The following is an 18,151-nucleotide window of genomic DNA, read 5'->3' as shown; positions in this document are numbered from 1 at the left end:
AATTTATATTGGTTTTTTTTTCCCCTTGGGTTTTATAATAAGAATAATGTATTTAAAAGGAATGAAAACTTCTTCACTTTGTGTTCATAGCTGGTTTGCCTAATTTTATGTGCTTACTGAAGGTTTTTCAGACTTCCAGTTTACTGCGTCTTCAGGCCTTACTCAGGTCAGATGATACAAAAACCAGTCCTGGTGGGACACCATACAGCAGCTTACTGACATCATGAATGCTTTTTTCTAGCTGCTCGCATATCCTGAGGCTGGAAGGGGAATAAGTGAGCAATGTTTAGCAATACCTGGTAGCTGTCCTTGTCCTTGTCCTGCCAACCAGCTGCACGTCACACATAGTCTAAATATCTTCCTTGCTTAACATCTTTGCAAGAATATGAAATATACTTTGCAAACTGAAAACATATATATAGCCTTTCTCTGAGCTTTCCATGTAGAAATCAATCAACATTACTTTTGCTTCTTTTCCATTCTTTGGACTTGGATAAATAGAACTTTTAAAATTTATTAATTTTCTGTATGCATTCTGACATATGGATTGATCTTTTTCACTTCATCCTGCAGAATATTTAATATATGTGCCATACCTCTCTGAAATGTATGTGAAGAGCTAGTAAGCATTAATAAATCTTTTAAATCTATGACTATGGATGGACTAGATGGCCGATTCCAAGCAATGTGCATAGGTGGTGCCTTCACTGGAGTAGTTACTACTTCCTGTATCTTCTGTAAGAAGAACGAGCAGTTTGTAAGGAGTTTTTATCTCCTTACAAACCAACTTTAAAAGCAAATATTCCAGAATTTCTGAAATGGACTGTTGGGATGTTAATTTCCTTAGCTGAAACCTTTTGCAAAATTGACCAAAATTCAGAGATGGTTTTACTGAGCTCAGCTTAAACTTGCTTTTGTTGCTGATTTTGTAAGCCCCAGTAGGAGCATCACCAACCCTTGTGCTGCTTTTGGAAGGACTGGTTTTAAATTTGGAGTGCTCAGTAGCCTGAACTGGGTTGAGAAAGAACTTAGTCTTCAGGCTAAAGCTCCTGCTTCTAATCCTTAACTAGTATAGAAGCTGGCTAAAGAGCCATGGTTGGCAATAATGGAAAATTACTAATTAAAGCGGGTTGGAGAATTTGCACAAAATCCTGGTTTTCCCCCCTTTTGTTTTAATTTGTTTGTTTCCTTTCTCATCATGCTTATAACATTTTGGGCCTGCAAATTGGAAAGGATTTTTTAGGTCATTCAGCTACGACAAGATTCTCAGATCATCAAGATTCACATTTTCCTTGAACTGGTGTTAGAATCATAGAACATTCTGAGTTGGAAGGGACCCACAAGGATCATTGAGGTCCAACTCTTATTTTTTTACTTCTCCCTTTATTTCTTTGGAAATGAATACTGTTTCTTTTAAGTCAGGGTAATGCTGTGACCACGTTGCTGAAATACCTTTGGTATGCCACCAATAGGTGCAGTTTGCACTTGAAAACTGTGTCCTCCTTCTGTAGCTTATGGTGGTTTGAACAAAATGTATCAATAAAATCAATGTTTTTAGTGCTGTGAGTGGCACTTTATTACTGTTTTTGTTGGTGTGAAAATGTTGCAGAAAACTGCAATAGTTGAATGCTCAGACACGGTTATGGAATAGAGCTAATCCCAAGACTAAAAGCAAATTTTCATCCACCTTATGTAACATTTCCCATGCTCTTTTTTGCTGTGATTCTTAGAGGGAGAATCTGTAAAATCCTTCTCTCTTCAATAAGAAGAGTCAGCCTTCAACTACTGACACCTAATTTTCTTTTAAATAAAACTCCACCCAGCCTTAGTTAAAAAAGTTGTAGCTCAGACTTCTGGTTTGCTTATCTTTTTTTTGTCTGCAAAATGATTCTTAGCTGTGGCTGAGATCCAGAAGATATCAGATGGGAAGTGAAAGTATTTACTTTCAACAATATTGAAACCAATATGAGAATGTGTTGAAATTTTAAAAGATTGTTTTCTTTGCTGTGTTGGTATTTCATTAAGAGTGGGAATGGATGAATTGTTCCTTCATCTGAAAGTTGGATTGTAAGGAGACAAAACTTACATAGATACAGCTACAGAGTACTCCAGGGCTTTGTAAAGTCAGACTGCACAAAGTGACGTGATAAAAGTGCAGTGTCACTAAATGAAGATGCAAGACTTAATGGTACAGGGGTTCTTTTCTTGATTCAGGATTGAATCCAGAATTCAGAATTACTGGCATGCTTGAAATTATTTCTGTTCTGCATTTTATCCCTGCACATCAGTATTCCAGGAAGTGGTACCTTTTTGTTGCCATGTTGTTATTTATTTTATGACATCTTAAGGGATACTTCCAACTGAAAAAGATACTTATTACCATCTTTGTTCCTAGAAAAAATACATTCATTTCAGATATTGAAAGTAGTACTGCATGGGAAAGAAACTGTGCTTGGTCAGCAAAGATATTTTACATTGCTATCCTACACTTTTTCACTTCTATACAAGCTCTCTATGAAGGGGGTAATTTAGGAATTGTCAGCAGATGAGGCTGTGTATGTGAAATGACTGGCATTAGTTATGCTTTTATGCTATTTATTAATAGTTTCATTTTAAAGCTAAGTATATGGTGATTTCTTTATCCTCCTTCCTGGCCTTCCTATCGAAGGACAATGTGTTAGATTAGAAGATCCAAAGTTTGGGAATTGTAGCTGATAAGAACACAGCAGACCATGCTTCCCTGCTTTGACTAAAAGAAGTTTTCAGGCTGTGGTTAGTGGGCTTTACAAGCAGTAATTACGTCTCTGAAGTACTTGGTGAGCTGTGTTGTGCTGTAAAGTAATGCAAGTGATCTAAAGACCTTGAAGAAGGTCTTTCAACATTTGAAATTAATTAGATCTCTTCATTCCTAGGCTCATATTAGGTGTTTTAGACCTCATCTGTTTTTCTAGTTTGAAAGAAGTTGACTCTGTCTTATATATGCAGTTTTCATTCAGTAAACTGTAGTCTCTACTAATTTGGTGTGGGTCTTCCCCCACTTCCTCCTCTTCAAAGAAAGCTGTTAGAATAACCATTGTGAAATACAGGTTGGAAAAAGAAGAAGTTACAATTGAGAACATACAGATAATTCTAAAAGAAATTTTGGGTTCCAGACAGTTGGTTTGCTTATTATAGAACTGCAGTTTCCACGTGTTTGGGAGGTAGAACCACAGCTATTAGGAATTGGGATCTTAAAAGTCGCTTTTTATTCCTGTTTTTGTTTTCTCTTTATTTTGGAGAACTTTGAAAGACTCATTTTGTTTTTATTAATTAAGTTTATGAAATATAGAAATGAAATCAACTGAGTTAAAATTCATAATAATAAGTCCAGTGGCAGAATATTTTGCCTAACAATTCATAGCATTATTCTGCTTTGTATGTAATTAGGGAAAAAACAGTTTCAGATTTTATTAGAAAGAATATTATTTCTAGTTGCTGGCAAAGTTTCAGCTGCTGCTATATGCAGAATCTTAAATCTGCTATATGCAGAATCTTAAATCCAAACTCAGTAAAATCTGTTGAGGATGATCTTTAATGTGAAGTTCTCTGCCCTGTTCACTATCACTTTTAAAATAAAGTTTGTAATTAACCACTTCACACAGTTGTTCATACATGTGGTTTGAAATCCTAGGGTTTCAGTTTTTAAACAGTAGTCAGTGATTGATTTATTTGCTTTTATTTGCTATTTTCAGTTCCTGAAAAGGGATTCTAAAATTAAGATACATGAACTTTTTTCTGGTTAGTATTATATTTCTTGTTAAAAGCATGTGCAGAAGATTTCAAAGTTCAGATAGTAAAATAAACATCAAGGTAAAATCCAGTTACAAAAGTGAACAGCAAGATCTTTTGCATGTGCCTGTGCTCTGAGCTGTGTGTCAGTCCCACCTGATGCTCCCTGTGATTGCACAGCTCTCAGTGGCATCTCCTTGGAGCTGGTTGTTGTGACTATTCCTGGCTGGCAGAAATCCATATGCATTTTTTCAGTCAGTCAGTGGAGGCTGAAAGTGTGTGAAGAGTTTGGAAGTGCAATTGTGTTTTAAGCTTTCAAATCACACTTCGTGCAGCTAAATGTCCTCCTTTCTTCTAGGATAACTCACTTGGGGTAAGTGTCTAGAATGCTGCATTCACAATATACAGTTACTCCCTCTGTGTCAGACATAGAAATTGGAATTGTAATTGTATGGAGGATTTTCTGTACTTTTTCATGGGATTAGGGACAGGAAGGATTCCTGTAACTGAGATGGTCTTAGAGATCAAGTCTGTGATAAAAAGAATAAGGAGATATTTAACTGTTTGTTTCATGGAGAAAAAGAAACCAATATGGCCTTTGAAAGCTAAAAGAAACAAAAAATAATTCAAAATTCCATATATAAACAGTGATGCAAATTATAAATCTAGAAACTAATTTCCCCTGGGCAAAAATGGATATTTAAGTGAAGGAGACAGTGCCAAGTTAAACTGGACTGGAAATTAATGTTTTGTGAAAAGTAAGCTCTCGACATTAAATCACTTTTCTTTAAAAATATTATGGTAAAGAATTATTTTTGTAACAAGTATTTGAGTCACTGTGTGTGCAATCCAAACGATGAGGTTTTATATTACTACATGAGAACCTGAACTTATATTGTACAACTGCTCTCATATTTTCACATATTTGGTTGTGGGGTTTTTTTTTTTTTTTTTTTTTTTTTTTTTTTTTTTTTTTTCTCCTTACTGCATGTTTTAATTTTTGAATATAAATTTGCAGTTCAACAGCAGTGAAATTATGTATGTATGATTGTGGTAGAAAAGGAGAAAAGAACATAAGGAAGCACTTCTGTAGTTCTTTTGTCTCTGATTTTGTGATGAATATCTCAAAATGGGCTCCCATGGATGTACCAATGTATTTGTTAAGGTAGGGAAAAAGCAAGTGTACTCATACTGACTGTACAGGGTGGTTATTCAGGTGAGGAATGGTGCTGGCACTGCGGCAGCTGCCAGGCCTTGGTGCTGCAGAGAAGGCGCTGGCAGTGGCATCCCTGCACCAAGGAAGGGTTTGTACAGCATGGCCTGGCCATGGCCCCTGTGCCCAGGTGTCCTCCTGCCCCTGTGCCCAGGTGTCCTCCTGCCCGTGTGCCCAGGTGTCCTCCTGCCCCTGTGCCAGGTGTCCTCCTGCCTCTGTGCCCAGGTGTCCTCCTGCCCCTGTGCCAGGTGTCCTCCTGCCCCCGTGCCCAGGTGTCCTCCTGCCTCTGTGCCCAGGTGTCCTCCTGCCCCTGTGCCAGGTGTCCTCCTGCCTCTGTGCCCAGGTGTCCTCCTGCCCCTGTGCCAGGTGTCCTCCTGCCCCTGTGCCCAGGTGTCCTCCTGCCCCGGAGGCCAAGGTCAGCTCAGGGCCTGCTCTGCTGCTGCGTAACTGATGCAAACCCAGTGTGCCATTTGTCCTTGGGATATCTGTGAGCTTCCTCCATCCTTGTTGCTTAACCAAGACTGACTGATTTTTATCTCCTTTCCCCTCTTCCCCTTTGTTTTGTGTCACTCTGTCATAATCTGCCTTACTTGCCTCCTGCCTGTGCTCAGCCCAACCTTCTTCTACCCACACCACACAGACATCCTGATCCTGGTCTCATCTCCTCTTACTCGACCCCTTCTGTTTTGTGGTTCTTTTTGAGTGGTGAGAAGTGCACAACAATTTCAATTTGTCCTAGAGCAGGGTCAGTGAAGATTCCAGGGTGGCATCATAACTGTCAACACTGAATTCATAGCCCTGTATTATCTTACATCATGTTTTCACTTCAACATTTGCTCCACATTCCTACTTTCCTCCCTCTCCTACATGTTTTACAAACAAGCAAATAGTTATCTCGAATCTATATGATGGTTATCCACAAATTGGTAAGATTTCTGTGTTTCTGCACTGTCTTCGGACTTCCAAGTGCATTTTAATCTCTATAATTTTCTTCATATCTTTTGGAGATGTGTGTTTTATGATGAATGTTTGTCCTGAATTACAGTTTGGGATAAATAAACCATGGTGCATGAGTTTTAATTCTTAAAACAGGCTGTGAAGCTGTGTATGTTTTTTCTTTTTAAAGACTGTGGAATGCATATACACTGCTTTCTTTTGAATAAAAAGCTGAAAAGAGAGTTAGTCAGTAGGAGTCTTAAGATCTGCATTTCATGGAAGAAATTTCCTGGTAATTACCATCTTTGTAATTGATACTCTGCCCATTATTCAATGTGTCCAGCTGTATGTAAATCTTCTCTAACCATGTGTTTTTGCATTTCTTTCCTCATGCAAATGAAGAACCTGCTTGGTTTCTATTAGGGGACTCAAATCTGACTAGTTTGCTGTGTCCTAATTGAAAGACAGGGTCTCTTTCTTGAAAAGGTTTTCTTTCTATTGAAGGAGTGGGAATGTGCTCGAGCTCAGCATTGCCCAGTGGGATTGGTTGCTGGCCTCTTCTAGCCAGGGTTACCTGGCAGAGCAGGTGGCACCCTGAGGGGCTGGAAGGGCAGTTGTGCTGTCACTGTGGGTTCCTGAAGTCCAGCCCAGTCCTGTCCTGCCAGGTAGTGGTGGGACCACGTCTGGTACTCTTCCTCCTCTTGGTTTTGTTAGTCTGGGCTCTTGTTTTGTAGGTCAGAAGAGCTCTCTATCCCTGCCGGCTACTTCTGGAAAGTGTTTTGCAAAAGGCTGCTGCCATGGTCATGAGTGCTTGCTGTGCTCCCCTTGCTGGTCATGCAATCATCTCCACCTTCACACTGGTGATGCTGTGCTAATCAAAGCTGGGGGGAATGTCACATGCTAAGTCAGCACACTGTCAAATGTGGCTGTAGCTGTATAACTTGTCTTATTTATGCAATAAAAATTATATTTTACTGCAACTAGATTTCATGAGAATGTGCTGACTTGCTTGAGCCATTTTCAGTTCTTACAGGGTGTGGTATTCACATTCTCTGAACAGAGAGAGACACGATTCTTTCTCCCAGGATTTTTCCTGGGAAGCTGTCCGAGGCAGTGTGAAAGCTCAGAGAAAAGAAAACAATTCTTATCTCTATTCTCTGCTCCTGTTGTTTGGCACATGTGGAATGTGTTATGGAGATTGTTTACTGAAGAGTGATTTGTTAATTGGACACTGGTGATGGTTGTTTGGATTGATTGGCCAATTGGGTCAAAGCTGTGTTGTGACTGTCTGGAGACAGTCACTGGTTTTTCTTTAGTATCTTTTTAGTATGATATAGTTCTAGTATAGTATAGTATTAATATAATATAATTTAGCTTAATAAAAGCAATTTGTTCAGCCTTCTGCAACACGGAGTCAGAGCACGTTATTCCCCTTTCAAGGGTCACTGCTTCGGTAACAGGGAGGTTTTAATCCTGGTTTTCATTGAGGTAAAACAGTTTTAATGCAGGAATACCAGAAATAAGCTGTTACAGGTAACTATCAAATGGGGGGGTGGGATAATTCACATTGAAAACGTTTTGGCAGGGGTGCAGCAGTATATAATTAAGTGTGAAGCTTCAGTTCAGCAGTGCATGTAAACTGTATACTCAAGTGCACTGCTGGCTGTAAAACACATTTGCAATGATACTAAAGCATTGAAGCTTGTTGTTATCAAACAGTTAATTCCTATGGTAAATTTTCTAACCAGGGCCCATGTGAGAATAAGTCTTGTTGAAGTTATTCAGAACATGGAACTTGCTCTTGCAAGACTCTTAGTATTCAGCAAGGCAGTTGTTGAAAGAGGATATAGCATCTGATTTCTAAATAGTCCTATTAGTCCTATTGCTTGCTGCAGTTCTCTTTCCTCAAAGAGAAACTAAGGTACTTTTTTCTTTGTATCTGATAGAAAATAATATGCATATTGCATGCAAGTATGCACTGATAAAACTTTATTATTGATGTCTTCTAGAGAGTTGGTAATTGTAACCTGGAAAATAAATTTTACCCAGGAACCTGACTGATCTCTGGAAAGTTCTCTGGCATCTTTCAAGTAAGATTTGACAGTATTTACTTATTGTTTGGAGAGAAACCCAAGACTTGGTTTGAAAAAGCAGTTTTATGCCATTGAAAAGTGGCATTACTTGTCTATCTTGCTGTTTGGATCTGGTGGTCTTTTTTCATAATCTAAATTTTGCTTGCATCCTTTTCTTTTGTCTTCTGTCTATCCCTTTTTGGCAGGGTTTATTGTTTTGCCACACGTAAGCTTTCTTATCATAGCAAGCTGAAGTTATTATCCCGGACTCAGTCATGATAGCATTTTTTGGTGCCATAACTAAACTTGGGATGAATGTATTTTCTTAATGGAATTTAAAATAGGTAGGAGGAAAAAGAGTTTCCTTGGTAATATATAGCAGCTGCATCCAGGCACATGCCTTTGTGTTTTAAATAAATAGCTAGTATGTTGGTAGTTAGCATTAATTATTTCCATTAGCTTCATTCCTTTGATTAAAAGGGATCATTGTCATCTCCATGGTGGTACATTGACGTAGTAAACAATGGAGAATCAGAAATTACTTGCAAATGAAGGTTGTTGTGATGAACAACACTTTATGTGTTCATGCTTGTGCTTATTAATATAATATATTAATGCTGGGTAACTTATTTGTTTTCAAGCTGAGACAGCAGTAAGAAATGTCCTTGGCTCTCTATCAGAAAAATGAAATTTAGAAACCCCAAAAAGATTGGTTATATGAACAAAGAAAGCTGAAAACTATTTGAATATTAAATAATTTGCAAATACTGTGACTGACTCTTGGGAACAGAATTTATTTTTAAGTTAATAGATGTCCTCTTCCCCTTAATGGGAATTCTTTTATTTCCCTGATACTAAATATTTTTTAAAGACAATATCCTGATGCTGCATGCTAGAATTAAAAATATCAATTGGCATCTTTCAAGCAAAGCAATCTCCATGTCAACGAATAATATTTGTGAGAGAATGAAAAGCCCTTAAAAGATGCTAGAAGACTTAAAGTGGGTGGGGAAATAATTGCTTTATTCACTGGAACTGCAGGCTGTAGTAGAAGTTGCAGCATCCCTAATTTGCTTGTTCCAATAACCTTCTCAGGGAATTTAGTAGAATCACATTTAGGAAAATTTGTCTCTTTATTTTCCAAGGTGATGTATCAAGGAAGCTCTTGAAGTTAGATCTGAGGTTTGGCAGTTCCTTCAGTGTGTGGAATTTTTCAGAGGCGTGCATGAAGAGAAATTGAGAGATTTTCTGCCAGTTTAGACCAAAGAAAAAGTTAATCTAGTTCTTGTAGTAAAATTGTTTCCTTGAATATAAAGTAAAAAAAATAAAGTAAGATTTGGAATAGATTTTGTTTTAGTTATGGTGCTATTTGGGGTTTGTTTTTGGTTTTTTTTTGTGTACATGTACATATGTATACATGTATTTATGTGCATGTATATAAAAACCCTCACAACTAAAACATTTTGTTAAAGAAAATTCAGGGTTCTGTGTGACTGTAGAAATTCTAGGGACATAGATTCCTGCCAGGAATGTGTAAATTAAATAAAGCTGATAACAGCCAAAGACTTACTTTGCTAATTCCTTTATGACTCTGTATACTGTACAATAGCTCTTCTTGACTTCTATTGTTTGTTCTCAAAAAAAAAAAAAAAAAAAGAGGGGAAAAAAAGATGAAAAATAACCTCCTTGTTTGCAGTCAAAACCAAGGTATCCTTTTGGGGTTTGGTCCTTAGTTCCTGGCTCATATAGGAGTTCTTTATTCTCACCAGTCCTGGCTGAAAATACCTTCTTCTGTACTGATTGTTAAGATGTAAAGGACACACATCGAGAGGTGCCCGATGGGACCTGCAAGGTGAACAGCATGTGGTGGGCTCACTTGGCTGAGATGTAGCTTGACAAGAGCAGCAACTTTGGTCTTCCTTTGAAGATTAAGTTGGCATTAAATTATACATTTGACTTGCAGTTTTCTTTTAGAGTGAAGTTCAGTTCATCTCTACTTGGAGTTTAATTTATAGCTATTTTGATAATAGCTAGAACCTTGAGCTGTGGAAAAAAATCCTTTCTACCTTTTCAACCACCTGGGTTTTAGCAAAGGACAGATTTTTTACTATCTCAAATATTTTCTCAGTGAAAGTGTATTTAACAGGTAGCTGACCAACTGGTCTTCTGTCTCCCTCCCTGTCTTCAGACTAGGGGTCCATTCCTGCCTCTGTCATTTTCTGATGAGTGTTTGCTATGTGTATATTATGTTAAGATACTCACTAAATGAGACTAACTTCTAGAAAGCCAAACCTCTTGATTACTCAATAAAGTTAAAAAATAAATGCAGAATAAGCCTTCATTAAATTTTATTTCCTTCCAAAAAGTGCCTTACGTACTTGTGTTCAAGTGTGTTCACATATAGCAGAGAATTTGAGAAATCCCAGTTGGCCAAGACAATGTCTCTGACAGCAGCAGCTGCTCAGAGGAAGTGCATAGGACCATCTGCACTGTGCTGTATTAGAAGAGCTTTACAGAACTGGAGAATACCTGTAAACATTTAACACAGAGGCAAGAATTACAACTTTCTTTAGATGTGACTCTTTTTTTAAAGGGAGGATAGTACTAGCCTTAAAAAAAAAAAAAAAAGTTTCTTGTTTATAAACCTCTGTATTAGATTTGGATTGCTTCTGGTACAGGAAAGTTAGTTTGTCTGTGGGATTGTTTTGGAATGCCTGTATTTCCCAGGCAGAAGGGCACGTGCTGGAGTCCTACAGAGCTGTGCTGGTATGTGAGCAGCAGGCATCCCTATGTATTTGACACTTTAATTTCATAAGGCCTAGGCTACATTGATGGTCTAGGAGCACACAGTGACAAGTTTTCAGAGTTGACTAGAATGCTAAAATGTACTAATTATTTATTGTTTACTTAATTTTGTACTTAAAAAAAAATTACATGTTTTCTAAGGATGTTCGAGTCAAGTTGAATTTTCAGTGTGAAATATGATTTTAGTGCTTGTGCTGCACAGTTGCATGGCCATAAAGGCTGATGTTTGATTTGGACTTAAAGGGAGGAGCAAGGGGGCATGTTTCTCAGTCAGCTATGGAACTAGGATAGGCTTTCTAAAACTCAGTAATTAGTGTATTCTAGCCTTGGCCTCCTGATTTCTGAAGGAGCTGTACACAGACTTATGGTTTCTTTAGGTCTCAACTTTTTTGCATAGACTGCTGGGAGTGATTTGAGTATTGCATGTCCTATAATTACACTTTGGTAGGAATGCAGTGGAGTCATCAGCTGGTGCTTCCCTGTCTGGGTTTTCCTTGCCTAAGCAGTGTGTGAAGGGGAAAAGAAACTGGAAACATGAAACTTCCGTTAACAGTTACTGTTTTGCTGCTCTGTGTATTGGGGAGCATTGTTAGCATACACTAAAAAGAAAACTGGATTTATGTTGGGAAATACATTGCTACTGGATAAAAGGAAGCATTTTCTTCCAGAATATACTGTACTTGGTTATATAGGCATCTTTAGTAATTGCAAGAATTACATACTTGAATGGTAATTAAAAGTTAGAGGTCAAACTAAAGTTGAGGACTAGCCACTGAGTTGTGTTATCAAGTCTGATGATGCCTTAAACAATAGATTAAGAGGAAAAAAAATTCTGTTGCTCCCCTCCCCCACCTCCGAATTCCATACTGCACTTTTTCACAAGATAGATATTCAAGGAGGAAGCAATATTGCAATTTGAAACCACAGTCAAGTGCTCATACATTTGTGGTGTTACTGTTTCAGTTCCCCTTCATTTCCAATGAATAGAAAAAACTCCTGAAAGATTGTATTTCACAGAAGATTAGTGTTCAGAATATTCACTTTATGGTAGTCAACAGGTGACAGTCTACTCCTTAATTTTTATGGATTTTATCTAAAGCCTATCCAGAACACTGATTAAGAAAATACTTTTACCGTGGCAATTTTTGTTCAGTTAAATAGATTTAAATTTTGTACATCTGTTTGCATATCTTGATTTGAAACCTAATGAGGAACACGTCAGATAAAACCTATAAAATGTAGGTATCAGTATTTTCAAACTGTGCCGTACCCAGTTCATTTTCTGAGGTTTGAAATCTTGTCCATTTTTAATCTGTTCTGCCACCATTTAAAAGCAGTTTCCAGTCATTACTGAAATTCCAGGAAAGTCTCTATATTGTCTGATGCTTGCAAAGTCTGGATATAAAAGTAAATAGACAGAAGGTGGTATTATTCTGTGATCTGTTATTGCTATTATCTATTTGTAGTCACCGCCTGTGACTTCACTGATGTCTCAGATGCTGACTTCTGTTTGTTTCCTAAATGTAAATGTTTTTAAACATGTAATAACCAATTGTTTGGCTTTTTGCCCTTTATTGTATCTAGAGATAAGAGAGAACCCACTGATCAGTACCTCCAGTGCAGGTGTACAGTGTGACATGGGGTATTATATATGGAAAATGGGCATTTTAGCAGTGTCCCTGCCCAGGGCTGTTCCCTGGGGTGGATTCTCTGTCTTGCTTTCTTTAGATGTGTGCAGCAGTGGCAGCTGTGCTGGGGACAAGGTACAGCAGCACATGTTGTGTTTCTGCCTGGAAGTGGCTATATTTAATTGATGGATGAACAGAGTCCACTATTGGCAGGAGTCCTATTATTGTTTTTTAACCAGAAATTGTTCAGTGATGGGCATTGAAATTCCAGTGAGGCAGATGGAAAGGCAGCAGAAAGCTTTTAGATTTAATAAAATTGAAGTCTTTGCTTTGGCAAATCTCTCAGTTCTTTTTTCTGTTTTAACTTTGTCATTAGGGAGGGGAAGAATGTTGCTCTAGTTAAAGAAATTAATTGCAAACAGGTGCTAATATTGTTAATTCTGGTTTGTGTTGATCCTTTCAGCTGTATCTGCTAACAAAGCCAGCTTCTCTGTGAGGCTGCTCTTCTGTCATTTTGATGAGATTAACTTATCTCTTTGATTATTAGTATGTAATTCCAGTTTTAATTGTATTGCTCTTGAAATATTATTGATGTATTCATCATAGATTTTCATGCTTAAAAGAAAAAGTTCTGTTACTCATGAACACTCTTGTTTTCTATTTCAGCTGGAATGCCTTACCTCATTCTGACTGCTGTGTAGAAAGTCCTATAGACTACTAAAGAATTGCCAGCTTTCTGGATGACTGTTCTTATTTCTACCTTGTTCTGAATAGTTAAAATATTCTGGTTTTGAAATTAATATATTTCCAGAAGCTTCTTGTTGCAGTTGAAATCCTATTAATTTGCTTCCAGTGTTTTCCATGTCAAGTGAATCCTTTATAGTCCTCTTGATTATGTACTTTCAGTTTATCTTTTCTCTATTGTTGTGAGGAAAATGCCCTTTTGCATAAGGTAATTCCACTACGTGATGCTGTGCTCATTCTTTAAAAAAAAAATTACACAATCCTTCTAGTAACAATGACAATCCCTACATATTCCTGCTTGTGTATATTCTTAAAATAATGGAGAATGGTTTGGGAGTTTTGGTCATTTATACACTGCAGGATATTGAGAACTAAAGGATGCATGTAAATACAGCAAGAGGCCAAAAATATGGTTGTAGGGATTCTAAGCAGATACAGTGTCTCTGTCCCTCCCTCTCTGTTTCTGTATTACCATTGCTTATTAAATGGTTGATATAGGAAGTTAACATGGATGAATATTTAGAAAATAGATGCATCACCTTGAAATGTAAATGTGCTAGGAAGTGAGACCAATAATGTTTAATTAATGTTTTAATGTTTCTTAAACTGATCTAAACTAAGAAATAGATATTTTATAGTAATTTTGATTTAGGAATTGATGCCTAATCATGCAAATTAACTTTTTTCACAAATACGCATCTGCTGGTTTTCTTTACCATAAATGTGATTTATTAGTTATTAGTTATCTGAAACTAAAACTTCTATAAATAATTTAAGTATATTCCCAAAATTTCCCTGGAAGGAGTGCAAGAACAATGACAGTCTGGATTGTGTACAAAAGTTAGAGAGGACCTGCTGTGCTTATTATTCTGTTTAAGTAACTTGCTGGGACAGCACTGTGAAATCAAGATACAGGTACCAAATCTTTAAAACCTCTGTTACAGCATTTAAGTGTGTGAAAGATTTGACTGAGTTATTTTCTTGTCCCCTTTGAAGAAAGCAAATGATTCAGTAGGCTTCAAGCATATGATTGAATGGCCTTTTTTTCCCAGGAAATTTGAGATATGTTATATTTAGGGGAACACCAAATCGCATCTGTATGCCTTAGCATTTAAAATACTAGTTTTGTATTGGTTAACAAAATTGCTGGAAACTGCTTTTTTATCACAAAGAAGTGGAGCTTCTTTTTTAAGGTTGCTTTAACCTGTTGCTGGATGCTGTAATGCAGAGCTTGTTCCTTTTCTAGCTAAACTGAAGTCAGAACAGAATTGCAGTATGCTGAGAGCAAAACAGCTTTAGGGTTAACCCTGGTCCCTGTGGATACACTGATCCCTTGGAAGGGAGTGTCTGTATGTGTTCTGTCTCTTTCTAATCTTTGCTTCTTCAGTGGAGAAACGCAACTGCCATGTAATTAAGTGATTTTTTGACAGATTGTTTTCCTTCACTGGATTAATTTATTTACAGATTTTAAACATTCTAAATTCTCGAAAGTCCCAAATTCTGATGCTAATTCCAGCTAAACCTGTGACACCTGTGCTTATTTATCTCAACCATGCAATCCCTTTTAAGGGCTTGAATTTTCCTTTCTAATCTGCCAGCTCAGATCACAGTGTCTCCTTTCAAAGCAACTCATGTGTGCTCTGAAGTTGAACACTGATATCATCTGGGGCTGTGGCAGGCTGGAGCCCCATGGGTTTTATCTCTGTCTGCCATAATGTGCCTATAGTAGGCAAATTTCTGGTATGATTATATTTTGTTTGCTTTCTGAAAAGACTGTGTCAGTTGGTTTATTTCTAGGACACAGTTAACCAACAGGTAACCAATAGAAAACTATAATATTAAAATGTTTCTTGTGCAGTTGGTACAAGGCTGCCATGTGAATACCAGCCTTCAGAAATGTGTGAAGGACTTCAAATTTTACATTTGGGAATTTGAGAAATGACTGTGGTGTTTATCAAGCAGTGGTACTGTGGGACATAAAATGTACAACGTGCTTTGATTTTAACTTGGGGAATACTTGTAAATTGTATATTTGTTTCCAGAGTTTCATATAAATGAGACAGTGAGCTTGAAATCTGCTGCTTCATGAAGAATTCCCTGCCTCAAAGCAGAAATGCACCAAATTTGCATCCTATGTGTTAGTCCTGCTTCTTGGAGATTTAATTTAAAGGCCTTTCAGTGCCTAGAAATATTAATTATCAGAGCTGGCTTTGAGCTCTTGGCATAATTACATGGGGATTCCAGCATGCTTTAAGAGAGAAATTGGATAGTCTTTCCTTACTTTGCAGTTGAAAGCTCCTTTGTGTTTTGTCTGTGAAGTCACTGTGTCACTGTTGCAGGAAAAGGGCAATTAGGCTGGGTTTTTTACCACTATGAATTGAGTTATTGCTTCTTCCCTCCGGGAATCAGTTGGGGATGAGCTTGAAATGGAGCTACTATGAAGCTCTAACTGTCGGGCTTCCCATATCTGAGTCTTTATCATAAGAGAATTGGGTAGGTTCTAAAGTTCCTGTAAAGCAAGAACAAATCCTAACCCAATTATGTCTCTTCAGAAAGGTGAATGGATGACTACTAGAGGCTGTATTTTATAGAGGCTGTATTTAATTTTGCATAACAACAGTCTTGACAGTCAGAGGGTGAAAAAATTGTTTGAAACAGACATACAGCTTTGAGATAGCAAGGAATTGCAGTGTCCTGTCTAGACGCAAAAGTAGATATTAACCATTAAAATATACAGCAGATATAATAACCAATGTATTAAAAACTCATAAAACATTATACTGGGTTTGAGTCTCTTAAACCTTTTTTGTTTGTGTTTTTGTTGTTTTTCTGTTGTGGGAGTTGTGAAAACGGAAGGATTCCAAAACCTTCTGAATTAGCAGCCGCATATGCCTTTTCCAAAGAGGAGATTTGGTTTGCACTTCTGTATATATTTTTGTCTTCCATGTGTTAGAAATATTTTCGGAGGCCTTTCCCAAAGCTATAGAACACCTGCAATTTTTTTACCCAGAACAATCAATACATTGTTAAACATAAGCAGCCAGCTGAGTTTGTGGTTCCTGTAACTTCCAATCTGATTTGTGGGGTTAGCTTGTTTCATACATACTTGTTTAGTTCTGAGATATTTCAGGAACAGATCCCCATTAGTGTTTCAGTTTCAACATCAATACATTTTTTAATGGTTTGATTGACCATTCATATATTATGTTATGTCACTTGCTGAGAGGGCTGAAGTATTAAGTATTAATAATAATAAAGTTTTTTCCCCCATTCTGTCTTCTGAAAACAAGAGTGCTGTGTAATTGGACTTGAGGAGTCATCTGGTGGAGGACTCTGCATAGCTTATTCTTTAAATCTGACAAGGTTGTTGTAATTTTTAAGAATGAGCAAATTGCAGCTAGGAACTGTTGGGAAACTTTTGCAACTAGAAACTGTTTCCCATAGGATGGGAGAAAAGGGATCCAAATTCATACTTTTTGTTGAATTTATGTTTTCCACATGTTTTTATGACTGGGGAAGAATAATTTTAACTTACTTTCTCTTTGCGGAAATGCTCATCTTCTTTCTGTAAATTAGTTTAGCATTTTACCAGGTGACTTTGAATAGGCTTCCTCCTTCTCTCCCTGTCCTCAAATAGCCCCTCTTTCAAGTTTGGTGCATTTTAGCTTCATTTTTGCTATTGAGGTTTGTAATTAATATTATTTATTTCAGTGCTAAAGGGACACTACTTGCTGGTCATGCTTCCCCTTGGCTGAGCACTTTGTGATGGGAAAGAAAACCTTCATGTCTGTGCCTGGCTGATCCAATGTGGACCCATGGCCTGAGCAAGCCAATATTCTCCTTTTTCTTAGGGATGTGCTCAGTGCTGATGCAAGCCTTGTAGGCTTCTATTATGGGCTAACATTTGGTAACATCCTAAGGATATATGGGTGGCCAGTGGCATGTTACAGACACATGGAAGGTTGTCACTTAATTGTTTGTTCATAGGGAAAAGTATCTTGTAAGAGAGATGTTTGCTGAAGAAGTGTTTGTCTGGACAGCTCCCTTGCTTCAGCAGATTTCTTCAGATGTCTGACCATTTTTGCCTGCAAGTGGTCACCCTTCCCAGTGTTTGCTCTTCCATCTGTAGAAGTTTGTCTTTCTTTTGGGTTGAAATAAAACAAGTGTTGATTTGGCTCTGGCTATCTTTTCATTACAAGTTCTTTTGAGTTTGTTCTCTCCGCTGTTTCCTGTATACAATTTCAGCAATAGTGTGATGTTGGAGGAAAAAGACAAAAATATAACATTGCTTGCATTTTTTGTCTCTTATCGCTTAATTCTCTGGTTGATCTCATTGTTGATTGTGGATCAAGAACTTTTTCCTTCTTTGTCAGGGTAACGTGACAAAACAGGAATAGAAATGAATGAACTAAGATTTACCATTTTCTAGTATGGTAAAGTTTAAAACAAAGGAGGAATACATTTGTACTAGGAGGTGGAAGTGAAGGACTTACCCTTACATCATCTCTAAGGATGTATTTTACTGATAAGCAATGAGGTATGCCTGTAGCTCGAGGGTCGTATATAACATAATTAAGCATACATACATATTTCAGTGGATGCCAACTAGTGGAAACCTCTGTCAGACAACATCAGAAGTAGAATGCTGAATGTACTGTGTAATACATTAAGCAGAGACTTCTGTTTCTTCTTGGTCGTAGCTGAACCAGTCTTAGGTATAGATTTGGTTCAAGCGTGGCTCCACTGCGTGCAGACGTTCTCCCATGAGCCAACTACATTTTAGTTTTTGTGGTTAAACCACAAAGTGTGTGGTAAACGGAACTATTTATCTTGGTTTCCTTCATACTTATGGAAATGTACAATGAGGATTTTACTACGTAAAAAGGAGATTGCAAATTAAGAGGTGTGTTATTCCCCAAACCTTTCCTGTTCCCCTCAAATGGGAAGTATTTTGTAGGGTTATGTTTAAATCCTGTCTGAAAAGT

General features: G+C 37.4%; 1 protein-coding gene across 3 annotated transcripts in view; it reads left to right on the top strand.

Annotated features, from left to right (window-relative positions):
- CCNY (cyclin Y) overlaps positions 1–18,151 on the top strand; it is a 120,232-nt gene that overhangs the window by 5,494 nt on the left and 96,587 nt on the right. The window contains exon 1 of one of the 3 annotated variants that reach the window (XM_053940545.1): positions 14,963–14,981. The exons of the other annotated variants lie outside the window; for them this stretch is intronic. The gene's annotated coding sequence lies outside the window, so the exon portion shown is untranslated. Of the gene's footprint in view, positions 1–14,962; positions 14,982–18,151 lie in introns of those variants that run through there. 3 annotated transcript variants of the gene reach the window in all.

The sequence above is a fragment of the Vidua chalybeata genome, chromosome 1 (genome assembly GCF_026979565.1).
Source record: "Vidua chalybeata isolate OUT-0048 chromosome 1, bVidCha1 merged haplotype, whole genome shotgun sequence".
NCBI lineage: Eukaryota > Metazoa > Chordata > Aves > Passeriformes > Viduidae > Vidua > Vidua chalybeata.
The sequence above is the reverse complement of the archived record's forward strand: the minus strand, read 5'-3'. Positions and strand labels throughout refer to the sequence as shown.